Source organism: Heptranchias perlo, chromosome 9 (assembly GCF_035084215.1).
Source record: "Heptranchias perlo isolate sHepPer1 chromosome 9, sHepPer1.hap1, whole genome shotgun sequence".
NCBI lineage: Eukaryota > Metazoa > Chordata > Chondrichthyes > Hexanchiformes > Hexanchidae > Heptranchias > Heptranchias perlo.
The window spans coordinates 16,483,606-16,503,653 of record NC_090333.1 but is presented as its reverse complement, the minus strand read 5'-3'; the positions used below and the strand labels follow the sequence as shown (position 1 = coordinate 16,503,653).

General features: G+C 41.7%; 1 protein-coding gene across 1 annotated transcript in view; it reads left to right on the top strand.

Moving 5' to 3' along the window:
- Window positions 1–6,576: 6,576 nt before the first annotated feature.
- znf644b (zinc finger protein 644b) overlaps window positions 6,577–20,048 on the top strand; it is a 114,644-nt gene continuing 101,172 nt past the window's right edge. The window contains exon 1 of the mRNA XM_067989909.1: window positions 6,577–6,686. The gene's annotated coding sequence lies outside the window, so the exon portion shown is untranslated. The remainder of the gene's footprint in view (window positions 6,687–20,048) is intronic.

Genomic DNA, 20,048 nt, shown 5'->3' with positions numbered 1-20,048 from the left:
AGAGGTATTCAAAATCTTGAAGGGTCTAGATAGAGTAGATAGAGAGAAACTGTTCCCATTGGCAGAAGGGTCAAGAACCAGAGGACATAGATTCAAGGTGATTGGCAAAAGAACGAAAGGTGACATGAGGAAAAACTTTTTTAGACAGCAAGTGGTTAGGATCTGGAATGCATTGCCCGAGGGGGTGGTGGAGGCAGATTCAATCATGACCTTTAAAAGGGAACTGGAGAAGTACTTGAAAGGAAAAAATTTGCAGAGCTGGGACTAGCTGGATTGCTCTTGCATAGAACCGGCGCAGACTCGATGGGCCGAATGGCCTCTTTCTGTGCTGTAACCTTTCTACGATTCTATGTGTAGGAGAACTTTCTTAATCAGTATGTTTCCAGCTCAACAAGGAAGGAAGCAGTACTGAAACTAGTTCTGGGAATGAAGTGTGGCAAGTGGAGCATATTTCGGTGGGGGAACATTTGGGAAACAGTGATCACAATATTGTTAGGTTTAGAGTAGTTATGGAAAAGGACAAGGAAAAATCAAATATGAAAATACTCAACTGGAGGAGAGCAAATTTCAGTGAGTTGAAAAGGGATCTGGGGCCAGGTGGATAGGAATCAAAGATTGATGAAGTAATGGAGAAGGTTGATGAGGGCAATGCGGTTGATGTTGTGCATATGACTTTCAAAAGGCATTAGATAAATGGCCACATAATAGGCTTGTTGGCAAAATTAAAGCCCATGGGTCACAAAAGGACAGTGGTAGCACGGATACAAAATTGGCTATGGGACAAAAAGCAGTAAGTAGTGGTGAAAGGTTGTTTTTCAGACCAGAGGGAAGTATACAGAGGTGTTCCCCAAGGGTTGGTATTAGGACCATTGCTCTTTTTGATATATATTAATGGCCTGGACTTGGGTATACAGGGTATAATTTCAAAGTTTGCAGATGACAGTAAACAATGTGGAGGAAAGTAATAGACTTCAGGAGGACATAGACAAACTGGTGAAATGGGCAAACACGTGAAATTTAATGCAGAGAAGTGTGAACTGTGAAGTGATACATTTTAGAAGGAAGAATGAAGAGAGGCAGTATAAATTAAATGGTACAATTTTAAAGGGAGTACAGGAACAGTGCGACCCGAGGGTGTATGTAAACAAAACTTTGAAGGTGGCAGGACAAGTTGAGAAGGCTGTTAAAAAAGCAAATAGGATCCTGGGCTTTATTAATAGAGGCAGAGAGTACAAAAGCAAGGAAGTTATATTAAACCTTTATAAAACACTGGTTAGGCCTCATCTGGAGCATTGTATTCCATTCTGGGCACCACACTTTAGGAAGGATGTCAAGGACTTAGGCAGGGTGCAGAAGAGATTTACTAGAATGGTACCAGGGATGAGGGGCTTCAGTTATGTGGAGAGACTGGAGAAGCTGGGGTTGTTCTCCTTAGAGCAGAGAAGGTTAAGGGGAGATTTGATAGAGGTGTTCAAAATCACGAACGGTTTTGATAGAGTAAATAAGGAGAAACTGTTTCCAGTCACAGAAGGTTCGGTAACCAGAGGACACAGATTTAAGGTGATTGGCAAAAGACTAAGAGGCAACATGAGGAAACATTTTTTTATGCAGAGAGTTGTAATGATCTGGAATGCACTGCCTGAAAGGGTGGTGGAAGCAGATTCAATAATAACTTTCAAAAGTGAATTGGATAAATACTTAAAAGGAAAAAAATTTACAGGTTTATGGAGAAAGAGTAGGGGAGTGGAACTAATTGGATAGCTCTTTCAAAGAGCTGGCACAGGCACGATGGGCCGAATGGCCTTCTTCTGTGCTGTAAAATACTACTATGATATGATTGTTCATTTACTGTTTTACTTGCCAACGGGAAGCCTTCAAAGGAGATAATTCGGGTATAGACTGGACACATTCCCACGAGGGGAAAGGAAGGGCATCCAAAGATAGAGCACCCTGGTTGACTAAAGATATAGAAATTAAAATGAAACAGAAAAAGGTGTCAGGTTCATAAGTCTGTAGAGAACCAAGCTGAATACAAAAAGTACAAAGGAGGTTTGGAAAAAGAAGTAAGAACAGCAAAGAGAGTGTATGGGAGTCGATTAGTGGGTAACATAAAAGGGAACCCAAAAGTCTTTTAGAAACATATAAATAGCAAAAGGGTAGTCAAAGGAAGGATGGGGCCGATTAGGGACCAAAAAGGGCATGGCTGAGATACTAAATGAGTGCTTTGCGTCTGTCTTCACTAAAGAAGCACATGCTGTCAATGTCACAGTAGAGGAGGAAGTAGAGAATTTAGATCGGATAAAAATAAAGAGGTATTTAAAAAGTTGGCAGCACTCAAAGTAGAAAAGTCACCCGATCCGAATGGGATGCATCCTAGGTTGCTGAGGAAAGTAAGGGTGGAAATTGCAGAGGCTCTGGCCACAATCTTCCAATCCTCCTTAGATATGGGGACGGTGTCAGAGGACTGGAGGATTGCAAATGTAACACCCCAGTTCGAAAAAGGGGAGAGGAATAAACCGGGCAACTATAGGCCAGTCAGCCTAATGTTGGTGGTGTGGAAACTTTTAGAGACAATAACCTAGGACAAAATGAATTGGCACTTGGAAAAATATGGGTTAATAAATGAAAGCCAGCACAGATTTGTTAAAGGAAATCGTGTTTGACTAACTTGATTGAGTTCTTCGATGAAGTAAAGGAGAGGGTTGATGAAAGTAGTGCAGTTGATGTTGTGTATATGGATTTTCAAAAGGCATTTGATAAAGTACTACATAATAGACTTGTTAGCGAAACTGAAGCCCATGGGATTAAAGGGGCAGTGGCAGCATGGATACGAAATTGGCTAAGGGACAGAAAGCAGAGAGTAGTGGTGAATGGTTGTTTTTCAGATTGGAGGGAAGTATACAGTGGTGTCCCCCAGGGGTCGATGTCGGAACCACTGCTCTTTTTGATATATATTAATAACCTGGACTTGGGTATAATTTCAAAGTTTGCAGATAACACAAAACTTGGAAATGTAATAAACAGTAAGGAGGATAGTAACAGACTTCAGGAAGACATAGACTGGTGAAATGGGCAGACACATGGCAGATGAAATTTAACACAGAGAAGTGTGAAGTGATTATAATTTTGCTCGGTAGAATGAGGAGAAGCAAAATAAACTAAGTGGTACAACTTTGAAGGGGGTGCAGGAACAGAGAGATCTGGGGGTGTACATACACAAGTCTTTGAAGGTGGCAGGACAAGTTGAGAAGGCTGTTAAAAAGGCGTATGGGATCCTTGGCTAGGCATAGAGTACAAAAGCAAGGAAGTTATGCTAAACCTTTATAAAATACTGGTTGGGCTCCAACTGGAGTATTGTGGCCAATTCTGGGCATCACGCCTTAGGAAGAATGTCAAGGCCTTAGTCAGGGTGCAGAAGAGATTTACTAGAATGGTACCAGGGATCTAAGACTTCAGTTACGTGGAGAGACTAGTGAAACTGGGGTTCTTCTCCTTGGAGCAGAGAAGGTTAAGGGGAGATTTGATGGAGGTGTTCAAAATCATGAAGGGTTTTGATAGAGTAAATAAGGAGAAACTATTTCCCGTGGCAGAAGGGTCGGTAACCAGAGGACACAGATTTAAGGTAATTGGCAAAAGAGTCACAGGCAACATGAGGAAAAAAAATGTTACGCAGCGAGTTGCTATGATCTGGAATGCACTGCCTGAAAGGATGGTGGAAGCAGATTCAATGATAACTTTCAAAAGGAAATTGGATAAATACTTGAAGAGAAAAATTTACAGGGCTATAGGGAAAGAGCAGGGGAGTGGGACTAATTGGATAGCTCTTTCAAAGAGCTGGCACAGGCATGGTGGGCTGAATGGCCACCTTGTGTGCTGTTTCATTCTATGATTCTATGATAGTAAAAGGCCTGGTTAAACCCAACAGAACCGTTGCGCACCATTTCCAAAGCTTCAACATCACCCACCATGTGAGGAGACCAAAAATGGACGTAGTATTCTAACTGAGGCCAACCAAGGTCTTGAACAAGGACAAAATGGTATGCTTTGTTTTATAGTTTAATATTGTCCTGTAAATAAATGCTAGCCCTCTGTTCGCCCTAGCTATTTCTTCATGGCATTGATCATGAACCTCTAGAGATCTATGCACTAGAACGGCCAGATCTCTTTCTTTCTCCACCAGCTTTATTTCTTTTTCCTGAAGGGTGCATGTATATTCAGCAATCATCCTGCCCACATACATAACACTGCACTGTTCTAAGTTAAACCACATTTGCCAGTCACGGGCCCAATCCCCCAACGCATCTAGATCCGCTTGTAGAAGTCGAGCATCATCTAACATCCTTACTCTTGCACGTGTCTTAGTATCATCTGCAAATTTGCGCATCATTCCCCCAACACCTTCATTATTGAAAATAGTAAATAGCAGTGGTCCCAACACCGATCCCTGCGGGACACCACTGGTCTCCAATTAGATCCAAATCTATCTACAACCACTTTATGCCTATATGCTTTCAGCCAGTTTTCAATCCAGCGCAGTAGATTGCCACTAATACCCGAGGCTTCAATCTTGTAGGAAAGCCTCTTATGCAGTACCTTATCAAAAGCTTTTTGAAAGCCTAGGTGGACAATGTCTACCGGGTTTCCCTCATCCACTATCTTGATAACTTCTTCAAAAAATACAATCAAATTAGTAAGACCCGATCTCCTTTTTCTGAAGCCATGTTGGGTGTCCCTAATGTAGCCTTCTCCGTCTAAGTCATATAATACATCCCTAATGATTGACTCAAGCATCTTCCCTATTACTGATGTCAAGCTAATGGGCCTATAGTTACCCGGATCTGACTTACCTCCCTTTTTAAAAGATTGGAACTACATTAGGCTCCTTCCGGACTGGGGGAACAGTCCTCAACCCCAGCGAATTATTAAAGATATGAGCAAGGGGCTCGCATAGCACCTGTCCCATTTCCATGAGAACCCTCAGATGGATATCATCTAGACCAGCTGCCCTATCTATATTAAAGTTGCTAATTCTATTTAATACAATATGTTAATCTATTTTAATATTACAGCATAATTAAATTCCGCCAGTCAAGCATCATCTTCAAGAGTGAAGCCCGATGCAAAGTACTCATTTACTATCTCTGTCATACCGAGACTCCTTCGTAACCTCTCCTTGAGTATCTTTCAATGGCCCAATACAGTCTTTGATAGTCCTCTATCTCTTCACATAACTGAAAAAGCTTTTCCCATTACTACCACTGTTGTCCACGATCTTCTTTTCCATTAATCTTTTACCTGATATTAGTGAAGATTTGGAAATCTGTTTTATTTTACTTCTGTCATTTTCCTATTGAAATTGAAAATAGTGCTGCTGTCCTTCACTGATCAAGCTTGGTGAAGTCATTTGTTGAATTATTTTGCCTCCATCATGTAAAAGGCAGATAAACGTGGAATCAATTTATCCCTTTTCTGAAAAAAAAATGAAAACAATATTATTCTTGCATGGGATATGTACTGCATGAAGAAATGTAAACAAAATAAGGGCTAAAAATAAACATTTTATTTGAAAAAGATAAAGGTGAAAAAAAATGAACAAATTAATATTAATTATATGCTGGAGATACAGCTGCCATGAGAGCGGAGAAAGGAAAAGTTGTGGAATTTTGAAATTAATCATGCCTAAATTGTAAATGAGTAGTTATCCTGGGGATGTGCTGTCCAACACCAGCAGCTACTCTCCTATAAAGGCAGGAGACATTTTACACCCGAGTCATTAGTACTCCAGTAAATATTTCCCTGCATATTACTTGAAAAATTTCTTTGCAATAGCTTAATTACAAAGTGTGCTTGCAAATATTTAAAAAAACCTGCACATTGTAATGATTTTCCCCATGTGTAATACTGTAGAATTGATTTGTTTTTTTTTTGATAGTGCGAGCTTTCTGATCTGGATGTTTTATTTTCCTCTATACATATAAACTGCAATTTATTTGGCCTCTTCTACTGAAGGCCTGCTTTCCCAACGTCTCATGGGTGAAAGCTGGCCCAATGGCCATCAATTAATATTTTCCTGCAGCGAAACTAGCGTCGAGTTTCCTCGTTTTGACACTTCATTTTTTTTTAACACCTGCCTAATTTATTTGCTCTGGTTAAGTTTATTCACATTTCGGGCCGGCACAAGCCAGTGCTGCAAGAAGGCGTAGGATTTCTGTGAAAGCAGAAATCCTGCTGTAACACCTGGTCAGGAAGAAGGAGAAGAAGCCGCCGCCGCCGCCACCATTTCCATGCTCCCCAAAGCCAGTTGCAGCGGCTGCCACTTTAAACCAAGAGAGGCGTCTGCTGCCCAGGAAGGCGCTTCCACTCCCGCCACATAGGGGAGCTCACATTTCCCGGGGACAAAGGATTTTGGCTGTTAGGCGGCCGGCGTTGGGTAGAGCGGCACAACACTTGTATTTTTGAAAGAAATCCGACCAAAAGGCGTTCTTCTGCGCTCCAAGCGACGGGTTCCGAGCTCTCGTTCGGTCGGCCATGGGGGTCGGATTTCGACCGTCCTCCCCTCCGCCGCCTTTACCATCTTCGCACAATAGTAAGCAAAATGGCGGCGGTGGAATGGATGGAGGACGACTGCTGACAACAAACCAGCCGCTCTCGGGCCGTCCCGTTTCGCGCAGTTCCTTGTGCCAAAGGTACGTGCCTTTCCTTTGTGTCGCAGAAGGTCACGGCGGTGCTCGGTTTGATGGGGTTCGGCTGGGGGTTCGCTCTGTTTTTTTTTGTGCCCACTCACACTATTCACCCCCCCCCCCCCGGCTTTCCCTCCTCCCTCCAGCGTTGCCCAGCTCCTTGGTTGGGTTGTGGCTTTGGACCCAGCGAACACGACAACGTGACATGTTCACGTTCAGACAAATCAGGCGGGATGGGCACCCCGCTTCCATGTCTTCCTTGCCACGCAACATGACATTTCGGACCAATTCTTGCCACATTCTTGGGTTTATGATTTTATTTCCCCCAACCCCCCAAAAAAGTTGGGTTTATCCTATTTTTTTTATTTTAAATTTGAGTCTCCATGCTTTCTGCATTATTTCTTTTCGAATGGGTTCTGCAACTCCATATACACACACAAAGTGGAATCTATTTTGTGAGAACACAGTGGCATTGATTCTGGGCAAAAATGGGGGAGCTTGTCAGGAATGTGTTGTAGGAACTAAAAGGAACTGTATTTAGTAGCTCCCTGGCTCTCTCTCTCTCTTCCCCCACCCACCAACTTGGATTGCTAGTCTTGAAATATGCCTTAATATTTCATTTGCATGGTGTCAGGTGGCTTTTGTCACCAAAAAATAGTACCAAGGCCAATGATGTACAACAACAATAACCTTTGGATTATTGTACATAAGGCAATTGATGTTTTAAAAAAATGTCATGATAGGGTAATGGCTGTTCAATGGAGCTGAAAGTAAATTAAATGGAGAGGACATGAAGTATTGAGTCATAAACTTATGTTTTTAAGTGTATAAAATTTCTAACTTGCACAAGCTGTAAATTTACTGTGACTATGACATTTTCTTTTACATGTGGCATAATAAAAAGCTACAATTTATAATTCGGCTCCTGAAATGCGAGGTACTAAAAAGTTCACAACTAGTATATTACTAACAGTGGTTGCATAACAATGTAGTGTTCAAGTTGTAATTGTGATTGTAGTGTAGTCTTTGATTAGAAATCCAAAAGTGTGTTGCTATATTGTCTTGGTTGCTGAAAATGGGTAATGCATGCTGGTTTTTTTTGCATGTTTGGTCTAGAATGACTGCTAGTTAATATAGTTTCAAATATTATCTTAACAATTGGAAACAGGTTAGTGAAAAATCAAACTTGCATTTCTCTAGCGTCCACTTTACAGCCAATCTATTACTTTTGAATTACAGTAACTGTTATGTAGCCAAACGCTGCACCCAATTTGTGCACAGCAAGGTTCAACAAACGTGAATGAATGACTGGCTAATCTGTCTTTGATGGTTGAGGGAGAATTGTTGGCCATTCTACATGGTACTGTGGAACAAATTATACCTGCCTTTCTTGGATCTGTACTGTATAAAAGTGCTTGGCTTTAAATGTTTCATTTTTGTGCTTCATCTGGTCTGATCTACTTCTTGAATTTTGCTTAGTAGTGCAGAATTCTTCTTGTGGGGTGGGGTGGAAGGTGTGTGGCAGGCAGAAATGCGTAGCTCGCTCCTGCTTGTCGCCCTGTTTGTATTTGAAGAGATCGTCACAATAATTGCGTTCATAATATTTCAAATATTTGCAAGCTGTCTACGGCCAGGGAGTAGGGCAAGTACAAATTTAAAAGCCTCAATGGCAATTGGTTAAACAAGTTCTAATCTTGCTGGTAAATGTTGCAAGATGGATTATTTTCATGTATACAGAAAACCAGATGGGTGTCTGAACAATACATGATTGTCATCACCATCTAATTAAACGTAACTGATTTGCTTTATGAATATAGGTTGGCAAAGCTACAGAAGTGAGGAATGCCTAAATAAGTCAACTAAAAGTGGTACAACGACTTGCAGTTGCACATTTCTATCAACCGTTGCATCTGTTTAGACCTGGTGCAACTATCTGTAAAGATTTTGCAACATTAGACTGTAGTGGAAAGCTATATTATGCAGTATAGAAGCCATTCTATCTAGTAACTTCCTTTTCAGAAGTTGGAAAGAGTCTGTTAAGCTGCATCTGTGAATACAACCTTTTTGCTTAAGATTGCATAAATAAACTTCATAAGTTACTTTCTTTCATTAGATCTGCTTAAAAGTAATCATATTGGAAACAGTATGCTTCCTTGAGCACTGAATTACCACTTCAATACATATCAAAGAATATTATAGCACAGAAACAAGTAATTCGGCTTATCATGTTTACACAGTGGGATCATGTGTGTAGGAATGGGTTAAAACACAGTTGGTTTGCCCAATGGAATTGATTTTTTTTCATGCATCTACCATAACTATGCTGCATATGCTTTGGTTTGGACTGATTTCGTAACTGTATAAATTGTACCCCGTTTCCAGTCATATGGGTAAGTAGGCCATAAGGCTAGTGCTGAATGCAATGGAAATATCATGCTACCGCTGGTTGGAAGAGCAGGATGCTGCTTTGGGTACTGTTGATGCATAGAACTTTAAATTCAATGCAACCTGATGAAACTGTGCAGGATAAAGGAACTTTCCAGTGCTGTCTCTTTCAGTTTGAGTGATTTTTACCAGGAGACCAATGATAAGCTCTCTTCTTTCCTCCGTAAGCAACGTATGAGGAGCATTTGTCTCTAAACATTTTGAGCGCATCTGTCACACTTCCAAAATGACAAAAAAAAAATATTTTTTAACAAAAAGGGAAAAAAATATATTTTGTGTTTTTTGTTCCCTTACCTTGTGCCAGAAATTTGTATGTACTTTCAATCTGCAAATCCCTCTCATTGCACAGCTATTAAACTCTGATTGATCTCAGGTTGTGTTTACATTTAGAAATTAGACTTTGTGGCCTTAAAGGGATAGTCCGACTTAAACATGAACTCACCTCAGCACCAGATTAATGCATATTACATGGTATAATGTTCTTGTCATTATGAAGCAGTGTGTCATTTGACTTACTTGAGCAATGCCATGGGAGATCGGCTTATGTTCAGCATTTTATGAATGCTTTAATGTGATTTTTGGCCTTCCAATTTAGTCAACACCTTGTTGTTTGAGCCAGAACCACTGAAACCTGATATTTTTGCAGCGTGCCATACTCTTCTGAAATTTACTCTGTTAATTACTTTCAGTGAAAAAGCAAGACTGCTGAGAGTTGAGGCTTAGTACAGAAAAATAAATCCAACCTTGGATATGGCAAGAAGATGGCATACATCCCTGATTGGGATGTCAACCACCTTCTGATGGTGTGTTTTTTTTCAATGAATAGTCAAGGATATTCATATGAATACGCAAGTCATTGTAGCATCTTAATTGGAGTTACCCTTAAACAAGCATCAATTTCTCCTCCCCCCTGCTGTCTCTTCTTTTCTACTCTCCTAAAAGTAGTAACTCTTGTTGTCAGCAAGCTTTTGGTGCCTTGCCGTAGAAGTCATTCTTCAGATGTGAACGTTGATGGTGAGTGTTGGCAGGCTTGTTCAGCTAGACATGGTAACTAAGCATAATCCTTTTTACACACGTTTTCCAGCAAAAGTCCTGGGGCAGTGTTCTGGAGTGGAAACCGTGGCTGATTTCCCTTCCCCCACTTTCCCTGTTCCAAAGGTGGTAAACCCAATTTTAGTGTCTGTCCACTGCCACTGCAGAGAAATCAGCTAACAGCGTTGAGGATCAGATCAACGACCTTCAGTGGCTCAGTACCATAGAACTGATCCTTCCAGATGTTAAACTGCTACTGGGCAACACAACTTGGGAGAACGCAGCCCTCCCTATGGTTGGACATTGAAAATGGGTCTCCCTCACAGTCCCATACCAGAATTGACCTTTGCAACTTGGACACATCCTGGGAATATCAGCACTCTTGCAGGTCTGGCATAATTGCAAGCTCCCAAAGACCCCAGCTACAGAATGATTCAAGCTGTAATGTGAGAAAGACATCAGAAAAATGAATCAGCTTTTCTATAAGGGCCATGATCTTTTCCACTGTTTTGAAACCTTTTACTATTTTTTAGAACCCTACTGTCCTCCCTAAATGACATTAGAAGAAGAGATCAAAAAAACATAAGAAAGGGGGGTGCGAATTGATAAACTAATCAAACTTAGTGAGGATAAGACCCCTGGTCCGGATGGATTTCATCCACGAATGGTAAAAGAAATTAGGGAGCAGAAAGCAGAGGCACTATTACATATATATATAAAAATTCATCAGAAACAGGAACAGTGCCAGAGGACCGGTGGACAGCTAATGTTTTTCTTGTATTTAGAAAGGGAGATAGAGCAAGTCCAGGGCACAAGAGACCAGTTAGCTTAACGTCAGTGGTAGGAAAGATAATGGAATCTTAACTCAAAGATGTAATTGAAAAACAACTAGAGAACAAAAATATAATAAAAAATAGTCAGCACAGATTTCAGAAGGAAGAGTCATGCTTGACCAACCTTATTGAATTCTTTGAAGAAGTAACAGAGTAGACAAGGGTAATGCAGAAGGTGTAATATATTTGGATTTTCAAAAGGCCTTTGATAAAGTACTGCATTGTCAACTCATGACTAAGGTCAGAGCATGTGGAGTCTGGGGACCCATAGCAGAATGGATAGCAAATTGGCTACAAAACAGAAAACAAGAGAGATGGGGTTAAAGGTAGCTACTCAGACTGGCAAAAGATGGGAAGTGGTGTTTCAAACGGATCGGTGCTGGGACCACTGTTGTTCACAATTTACATTAATGATTTGGATTTGGGAATCGGGAGTACAATTTCAAAATTTGCGTACGACACCAAATTTGGGGGGGGTGCAGTTGATACAAAGGAAGAATGTGTTAAAATCCAGGAGGACATTAATAAACTTGCAAAATGGGCATGTAATTGGCAAATATATTTCAATTTGGATAAATGTGAGGTAGTGCATTTTGGTAGGAAGAATAAGGAGGCCACAAACTACTTAGATAATAAGAGTCTAATGGGATAGAGGAGCAAAGGGATCTCTGGGTGCAGATACACAAATCACTAAAAGTAGCGACGCAGGTTATTAAGGCCATAAAAAAGGCAAATCAACCATTGGGGTTCTTTTCTAGAGGGATAGAATTGAAAGGCAAAGAAGTCATGTTAAACTTGTATAGAACCTTGGCTAGACTACATTTGGAGTACTGTGCACAGTTCTGGTCTCTGTATTTTAGAAAGGATATGGATGGATTGGAGAGGGTGCAAAATAGATTGACAGCTCTCCCTCCTTGTTTACTATGCTTCGTGCGTTTACGCACATGCACTGCAATCCAGTCTTAGACTTTCTTATACTCTCTCTTTGTCTGATCCCACCTAATACTGTACTATTACTTGCACGAGTGCTATCTTTCCTGATCTTTTGTGCCCCTTGTTTCTCCTTTCCAATGCTGGTGCCCATCCACCTGCCAAATTTGTCTTAAACCCCCCCCCAACAGCACTAGCGAACCTCCCCGCGAGGACATTAGTCCCAGCTCCGATGAGGTGCAACCCGTCCAACCTGTACAGATGCCACCTTCCCCCACAGAACTGGTCCCAATGCCCCAGAAATCTAAAGCCCTCCCTCCTGCACCAACTTTCCAGCCACGCATTCATCTGCTCTATTCTCCTGTTTCTATACTCACTAGCATGTGACACAGAGAGTAATCTGGAGATTACTACCTTTGAGGTCCTGCTTCTTAATCTCTTTCCTAACCCCTCTTTTTACCTGTGTCGTTGGTACCGATATGGACCACAACCTCTGGCTGTTCACCACCCCCCCCACCCCCAGAATGTTCTGCAACCGCTCAGTGACAAGATTCATGTACAAGGACACCCAAATCCTTCTGAACACCAACATTTAATAGTTTCTCACCATTTAAAAAATATCCATTTTTCTATTTTTCCTGCCACCATCTCGCTCACTCACTTAACTGTGTATATCCCTTTGCAGACTCTCTGTGTCCTCCTCACAGCTTACTTTATCACCTAGCTTTGTATCGTCAACAAACTTGGATACATTATACCCGGTCCCTTCATCGGAGTCATTAAATAAAGATTGTAAATAGCTGAGGCCCAAGCACTGATCCTTGTGGCACCCCACTAGTTTCAGCCTGCCAACTTGAAAATGACCTGTTTATTCCTACTCTCTGTTTTCTGTCCATTAACCAATCCTCTATCCATGCTAATATATTACCCCCAACCCAATGAGCCTGTATCTTGTGTAACACTTTATCGAATGCCTTTTGAAAATCCAAATATACTACATCCACTGGTTTCCCTTTATCTACCCTGCTAGTTACATCCTCAAAAAAAACTCCAGTAGATTTATTAAACACGATTTCCCTTTCATAGAACCATGTTGACTCTGCCTAATCATATGACTTTCTACATCCCCGTTACCACGTTCTTAATAATAGATTCCAGCATTTTTCCGACTACTGATGTCAGGCTAACTGGCCTGTAGTTCCCTTTTCTCTCTCCCTCCTTTCTTGAATAGCGGTGTTACATTTGCTACCTTCCAATTCACTGGGACTGTTCGAGAATCTAGGGAATTTTGGAACATCACAACCAATGCCTCCACCATCTCTGCAGCCACCTCTTTTAGAACCCTAGGATGTAGGCCATCAGGTCCAAGGGATTTGTCAGCCTTTAATTTCTCCAGTACTTTTTCTTTACTAATATTAACTACTTTAAGTTCCTCACTCTCGTTAGACCCTTGGTTCCCCACTATTTCTGGTATTTTTTTTGTGTCTTCTAATGTGAAGACAAATACAAAATATTTGTTTCACGTCTCTGCCATTTCCTTATTCCCCATTATAATTTCTCCTGTCTCAGCCTCAAAGGAACCCACATTTACTTTCGCTACTCTTTTCCTCTGTACATACTTGTAGAAACTCTTATAATCTGTTTTTATATTTCTTGCTAGATTACTCTCATCAATTTTTTGATCATCCTTTGCTGGTTTCTAAAACTCTTCCAATCCTCAGGTTTACTACTCTTCTTGGCAACATTATAAGCCTCTCTTTTTCAATCTAATACTATCCTTAACTTCTTTAGTTACCATGGATGGATCACTTTTCCCATGGGGTTTTTATTCCTCAGTGGAATGTATATTCGTTGAGAATTGTTAAATATTTCTTTAAATGTTTGCTATTGCTTATCTACCATCATATCTTTTAATGTAATTTCCCATTCTACCTTAGCTAACTTGCCCCTCATACCTATGCAGTTGGCTTTGTTTAAGCTTAAGACATTAGTTTCGGAGTTAAGTACATCACCCTCGAACTCAATATGAAATTCTATCATATTATGATCACTCTTCCCCGGAGGATCCTTTACTATGTGATTACTAATTAATCCTGTCTCAGTACACAAGACAAGGTCTAAAATGGCCTGTTCCCTGGTTGGTTCCTTGACGTATTGTTCTAGGAAACTGTCTTGAATGCATTCCATGAACTCATCCTCCAAACTACTTTTGCTAATTTGATTTGCTCAGTCTATGAAGATTAAAGACCCCCACGATTATTGCATTACCTTTGTTACAAGCTCTTATTTCTTGATTAATACTCTGTCCAGCAGTATAACTACTGTTCAGGCGCCTATAAACTACTCCCACCAGTATTGTCTGATCTATGTTATTTCTTATCTCCACCCATAATGATTCCATTTCCTGATCTTCCGAGCCAAGATCCTTTCTCACTACTGTCTTTATCTCATCCTTTATTATCAGGGCTACCCCCCTGCCCCCTGCTCCTTTTCCATTTTGTCTGTCTTTTCAAAAAGTCAGGTATCCTGGAATATTTAGTTCCCAACTTTGCTCACCATGCAACCACGTCTCAGTAATGGCTACTAGATCAAACCCATTTATTTCTGTGCCATTAATTCGTCTATCTTGTTATGAATGCTTCGTGCATAACAAGATAGACAAATTTATGGCACAAACAGAGATTAAGCATCTTTAATTTTAACTTTTTACTGTTTTTCCCTGATTTGACCTTATTCACTGATGCACTATTACCATTAAACTCTCTGTCCCTTCCTGACCCCCTCTGCTTGTCTTTTCCCAAATCGCCACACTACTCTACGACCTTGACTTTTCTCTTTAGATTTATAAATTTACCCTTACCTGAGCTCCACTTTTTAGTTTAAAGCCCTATCTACCACCCTAGTTATTCAATTCGCCTGGGCACTGGCCCCAGCGCAGTTCAAGTGGAGCCCATCCCATCCGTCTTTCCCAGTACTGATGTCAGCACCCTGTCGAAACCCCTGTCTCCCGCACCACTCTTTGAGCCATGCACTTAACTCTGATCTGTTTGACCCTATGCCAATTTGCGTGTGGCTCAGGTAGTAATCCAGAGATTATTACCTTTGATGTTCTGCTTATTAATTTGGACCCTAACTCCTCAAACTCCCTCAGCAGAACCTCATTCCTAGTTCCACCTATGTCATTGGTTCCTCCGTGGACCCCGACAACTAGATTCTCCCCCTCGTGCTCCAAGTTCTTCTCCAGCCGTGAGGAGGTATCCTTAACAACACAGTCTTTGGGACTCCTGGTCATGGCTTCAGAGAACGGTGTCTATCCTCCTGCCTATGCTATCCCCTACCACTGCCACATTCCTTTTTACTCCCCCCACTTGAATGGCCTCCTTTACCACGGTGCCGTGGTCGAAGTGCCCATCCTCCCTGCAGTCTTTGTTCATCCACACAGGTAGCAAGTCCCTCGTACCTGTAGGAGAAGGGTAAAGGCTGACGTTCCTCCATCACTGCATACTGGGTGCCCATACCTGCCTGCCTCGCAGTCACATCCTCCTGTCCCTGACCACAGACCAAATCTAAACTACTACCTAACCTAAGGGGTATGACTGCTTCCTGGTTCTGTGTCCTGATGCATCGCAATGTCTGCAGTTCAGACTCCAGCTCAACAACTCAGCAGAAGTTCTTCGAGATGCAGACACTTACTGCAGATGCGGTTGCCTGGGATCTCGCTGGTCTCCACCAACTCCCACATGCTGCAGTTACGGCACACCACCTGCCCTGCCATTCCTATCTAACTTTTTATATATTTAATTAGTTAACGTTTTTATTCACTTGATATTTTTAGTTTTATTAAGTAATTAGTTTATCTGGTTTAAGTTAGTTAGTCCAACTCTTGGTTTAAACCACTGCCCTAGCTTAGAGAGCAAAAAAAAGTAATACTCACCAACCATCACCTGCCTGTTGTCCTGTGACATCACGTTTTGACTTTTTTTGGATTTCCCAGGTCCGCTCTTGCTCTCCGCTCCCACTTTATGTGCCGAATGTGTTACTGTGATATATTTTAATTGATAATTGGAGGAAGACTTTGGAGACACGTTGGCCAAAAATGATGTCTTGGGTATATTTACAGTACAGCTGTTGGTCTGAGACTGGTAACTGCAGTTCTGGTTTCAGCCAGGCAGTACCTTCTTTACACTGCTTAGGTGAAACTTAAATTCTGCTGTCCAGGATGGAGCTTTGCACATGCATCCTCACATATGGGGAAAGAGCCGGGGAATGGGACTAATTGGATAGCTCTTTTGAAGAGCTGGCATAAGCACAATGGGCTGAATTGGCTCCTCCTGTGCTGCACCAACTGTAATACTACGATACTATGACATACATCCTTTCTTCTCCAAAGCATCTTGCTCCACTTCGCTTCAAAGTCAGGTCAAGCATTGGCTTTGAATTTACACTGCAACTTTCGGATAAGCTGGAAACTTATTTGCACTGACACTGAAGTTGCTGTATAAGTGCGCCCTTTATTGAGATGTTTCAGTCCTTGCCACTTTTTGCTGTTACATACTGTTGATAAAACACTACTGCCATCATTTGTACAGTGCAGTTATGCTGCCAGTTGTACGATCGTGCAGAGGGTTTCATAGAACTGCATAGTATGGAGAACTTCTGGTAAGTTTTCTGCTAATTTGAAAGCTGATGGGGCAGTCTGCTTTTTTCAGTTGGTGTACTTATAGCAGCTTTAGCAGAAACTGGCTGTTTTTTCAAATGTAAATAATAGGCAGGTTCCACACCAGCTGCTGTGAAAAGCTGATATGCAACAACCTCATGCATTGATACTTTAAGGTTGGGATGGCACTAACATTATAACACCATTATAGGTTTATTCTTTACAGGTGATACTTTTTAAAAAAGATTAAAAATAAAGAAAAGTAACATTTGGAATTTCAACTGGCTAACTAGACTTGCTTCCCAAATATTACTTCAACAGTTTCTCATATCCAACTCCCCTGCCCCATTTCACAGAAACACAATACCCTCGAAGGACCCAGTTCAGAGAGACACTAAGCCATCCAACTGCCCATCCTTTCACAGACACTCCTCATCCAAGTTCAAAATGGCACCCATCTCTCTTCACCCCAGTTCAAGCTGGTACTATTTTTCCAACCCATGCTCAGACTGGAACCTTTCTTCCCTTCCCACCCCTGTCCCCTCAGTTAAAACTGACATTGATTTCCCTCCCCCCACCCCTTTTCATATTGACAACTTTTTTTTCTCCCCAATCTATTAGTCTGGCATTCCACTTTTCCAACTTCCCCATTTCATGCTGGCATTCCTTTCTTCCACCCCCCCCCCCCCCCCCCAGATAATGCCATCATTCTCTCCTCTCAACCACCCTAAACTACCACTTCCAGCTTCTTCCCTCTCCCCTTCATTACCATCTATTTCCCTCTTGCATCTTCTCCCCCCTCCCCCATTTTGTTACTGGTCATTTTCCTCCTCTCTCTTTCATTACCATCTATCTTCCCTCTCTTTCCTTACTAGCCATTTCCCTCCTCTCTCTCCAGCATTAGAAGCAACTTCAGTAGCTTTACAAAATATGAACTGTGATTATTGATGTCATATTATTAGAAAGAGAATGCACTTTCCCAATGGCGGAGTGGATAAAGGCACCGGCTAGTGTAGCGCGCAGCCAAATAGACAAGAAGGTTCCTACCTTGATTCCTAGTCTGTGCTGAGTTTGCTGATCTCAGCTGAGACTGCAGTAGGGATGCTAGAATTGGCCTCGGCATCCCTCGCATCATAGGAACATAGGAACAGGAGTAGGCCATTCAGCCCCTCGTGCCTGCTCCGCCATTTGATAAGATCATGGCTGATTTGTGATCTAACTCCTTATACCTGCCTTTGGCCCATATCCCTTACTACCTTTGATTGCCAAAAAGCTATCTATCTCAGATTTAAATTTAGCAATTGAGCTAGTATCATTTGCCGTTTGTGGAAGAGAGTTCCAAACTTCTACAACCCTTTGTGTGTAGAAATGTTTTCTAATCTCGCTCCTGAAAGGTCTGGCTCTAATTTTTAGACTCTGCCCCCTAATCCTAGAATCCCCAACCAGCGGAAATAGTTTCTCTCTATCCACCCTATCCGTACCCCTTAATATCTTATAAACTTCGATCAGATCACCCTTAACCTTCGAAACTCCAGAGAATACAACCCCAATTTGTGTAATCTCTCTTCTTAACTTAACCCTTGAAGTCCGGGTATCATTCTAGTAAACCTACGCTGCACTCCCTCCAAGGCCACTATGTCCTTCCGAAGGTGCGGTGCCCAGAACTGCTTACAGTACTCCAGGTGTGGTCTAACCAGGGTTTTGTATAGCTGCAGCATAACTTCTGCCCCCTTGTACTCTAGTCCTCTAGATATAAAGGCCAGCATTCCATTAGCCTTCTTGATTATTTTCTGCACCTGTTCATGACACTTCAATGATCTATGTACCTGAACCCCTAAGTCCCTTTGGACATCCACTGTTTTTAACTTTTTACCATTTAGAAAGTACCCTGTTCTATCCTTTTTTGATCCAAAGTGGATGACCTCACATTTGTCTACATTGAATTCCATTTGCCACAGTTTTGCCCATTCACCTAATCTATCAATATCACATCAGGCATGGAGAAGAAAAAAAATTAGGCAGGCTTCCTGTTCATGGTCACTGTCTGTGACTCCTGCTGGAAAATGCTTACATGCAGATGTCAGCTGAGTACAGGACGAGTTACATGCAAATGTCAACTGAGGATAGGATTGGGTTACGTACAGACATCAGGATTGGGTCTGGCATTGATGGCCCTCATTGTCAACAAGCCTGACAGCACTCTCTGTCTGTCTGCACTCACACACTGAAATATAGCCACTGGGATGATATAGTAGAGGGCTGCTCCCGCCCCCCCCCCCCCCCCCCCGAAGGAAGTGTACCAAGAGTCCTTTCTTCACGAGCAGAAGAGGGAAACGGAGCTGGGGATGGGTTTGTAACTTTGGGCTACTACAACCATGATAGATGAAATCCTTTCTGACTCTGAATTTTGTAAGCTATAATATTAATTGAAGTTATTTTACAGATCTAAAATTCAAAGATAGAACTTTATTCTTCCCTGGGGTGGGTGGGGGTGGGAGTAAATGAAATGGTACGTCAGATGTCAGCTGTGGCTCAGTGGCAGCACTCTCCCCCTTTGAGTCAATAGATCATAGGTTCACTCCAGAGATTTGAGCACATATTCTCGGCTGACACTTTAGTGCAGTACTGAGGGAGTGCTGCACTGTTGGAGGTGCCATCTTTTGGATGAGATGTTAAACTGAAGCCCCATCTGCTCTCGGGTGGACATAAAAGATCCCATGGTGAAGAGCAGGGGAGTTCTGGCCAATATTTATCCCTCGACTAACATCACTAAAAAAAAGATTATCTGGTCATGTATCTCATTGCTGTTTGTGGAGCCTTGCTGTGCGTGAATTAGCTGCTGCTTTTCCCGAAGCTGCAACAATGACTACACTTCAAAAGTACTTCATTGGCTGTAAAGCGCTTTGGGATGACCTGCGGTCTTGTTGCATAGACAGGGTTGTATTCCCTTGAGTATAGAAGATTGAGGGTGATCTAATTGAGGTGTTTAAGATGATTAAAGCAATTGATAGGGTAGATAGAGAGAAACTATTTCCTCTGGTGGGGGAAGTCCAGAACAAGGGGGCATAACCTTAAAATAAGAGCTAGGCCATTCAGGGGTGATTTCAGGAAACACTACTTGACACAGGGTAGTGGAAATCTGGAACTCTTTTTATTCCCCTTCCCCACCCCCCAAAAAAATCCATTGAGGCTAGGTCAATTGAACATTTTGAAACTGAGATTGATAGATTTTTATTAGGCAAGGGTGTTAAGAGTTACGGAACCAAGACGGATAGATGGAATTAAGATACAGTTCAACCATGATCTAATTGAATGGCGGAATAGGCTAGAGGGGCTGAATGGCATTCTCCTGTTCCGATGTTCCTAATTTCTTTCTTGTTCTTTCCTTTATAAGCTGGCATTGTTGGTGTTTTTAGGATTGACCTTCTATAAGTGGACTGATTTGTAGTTTAGGAATACTTTGGGAGCCTT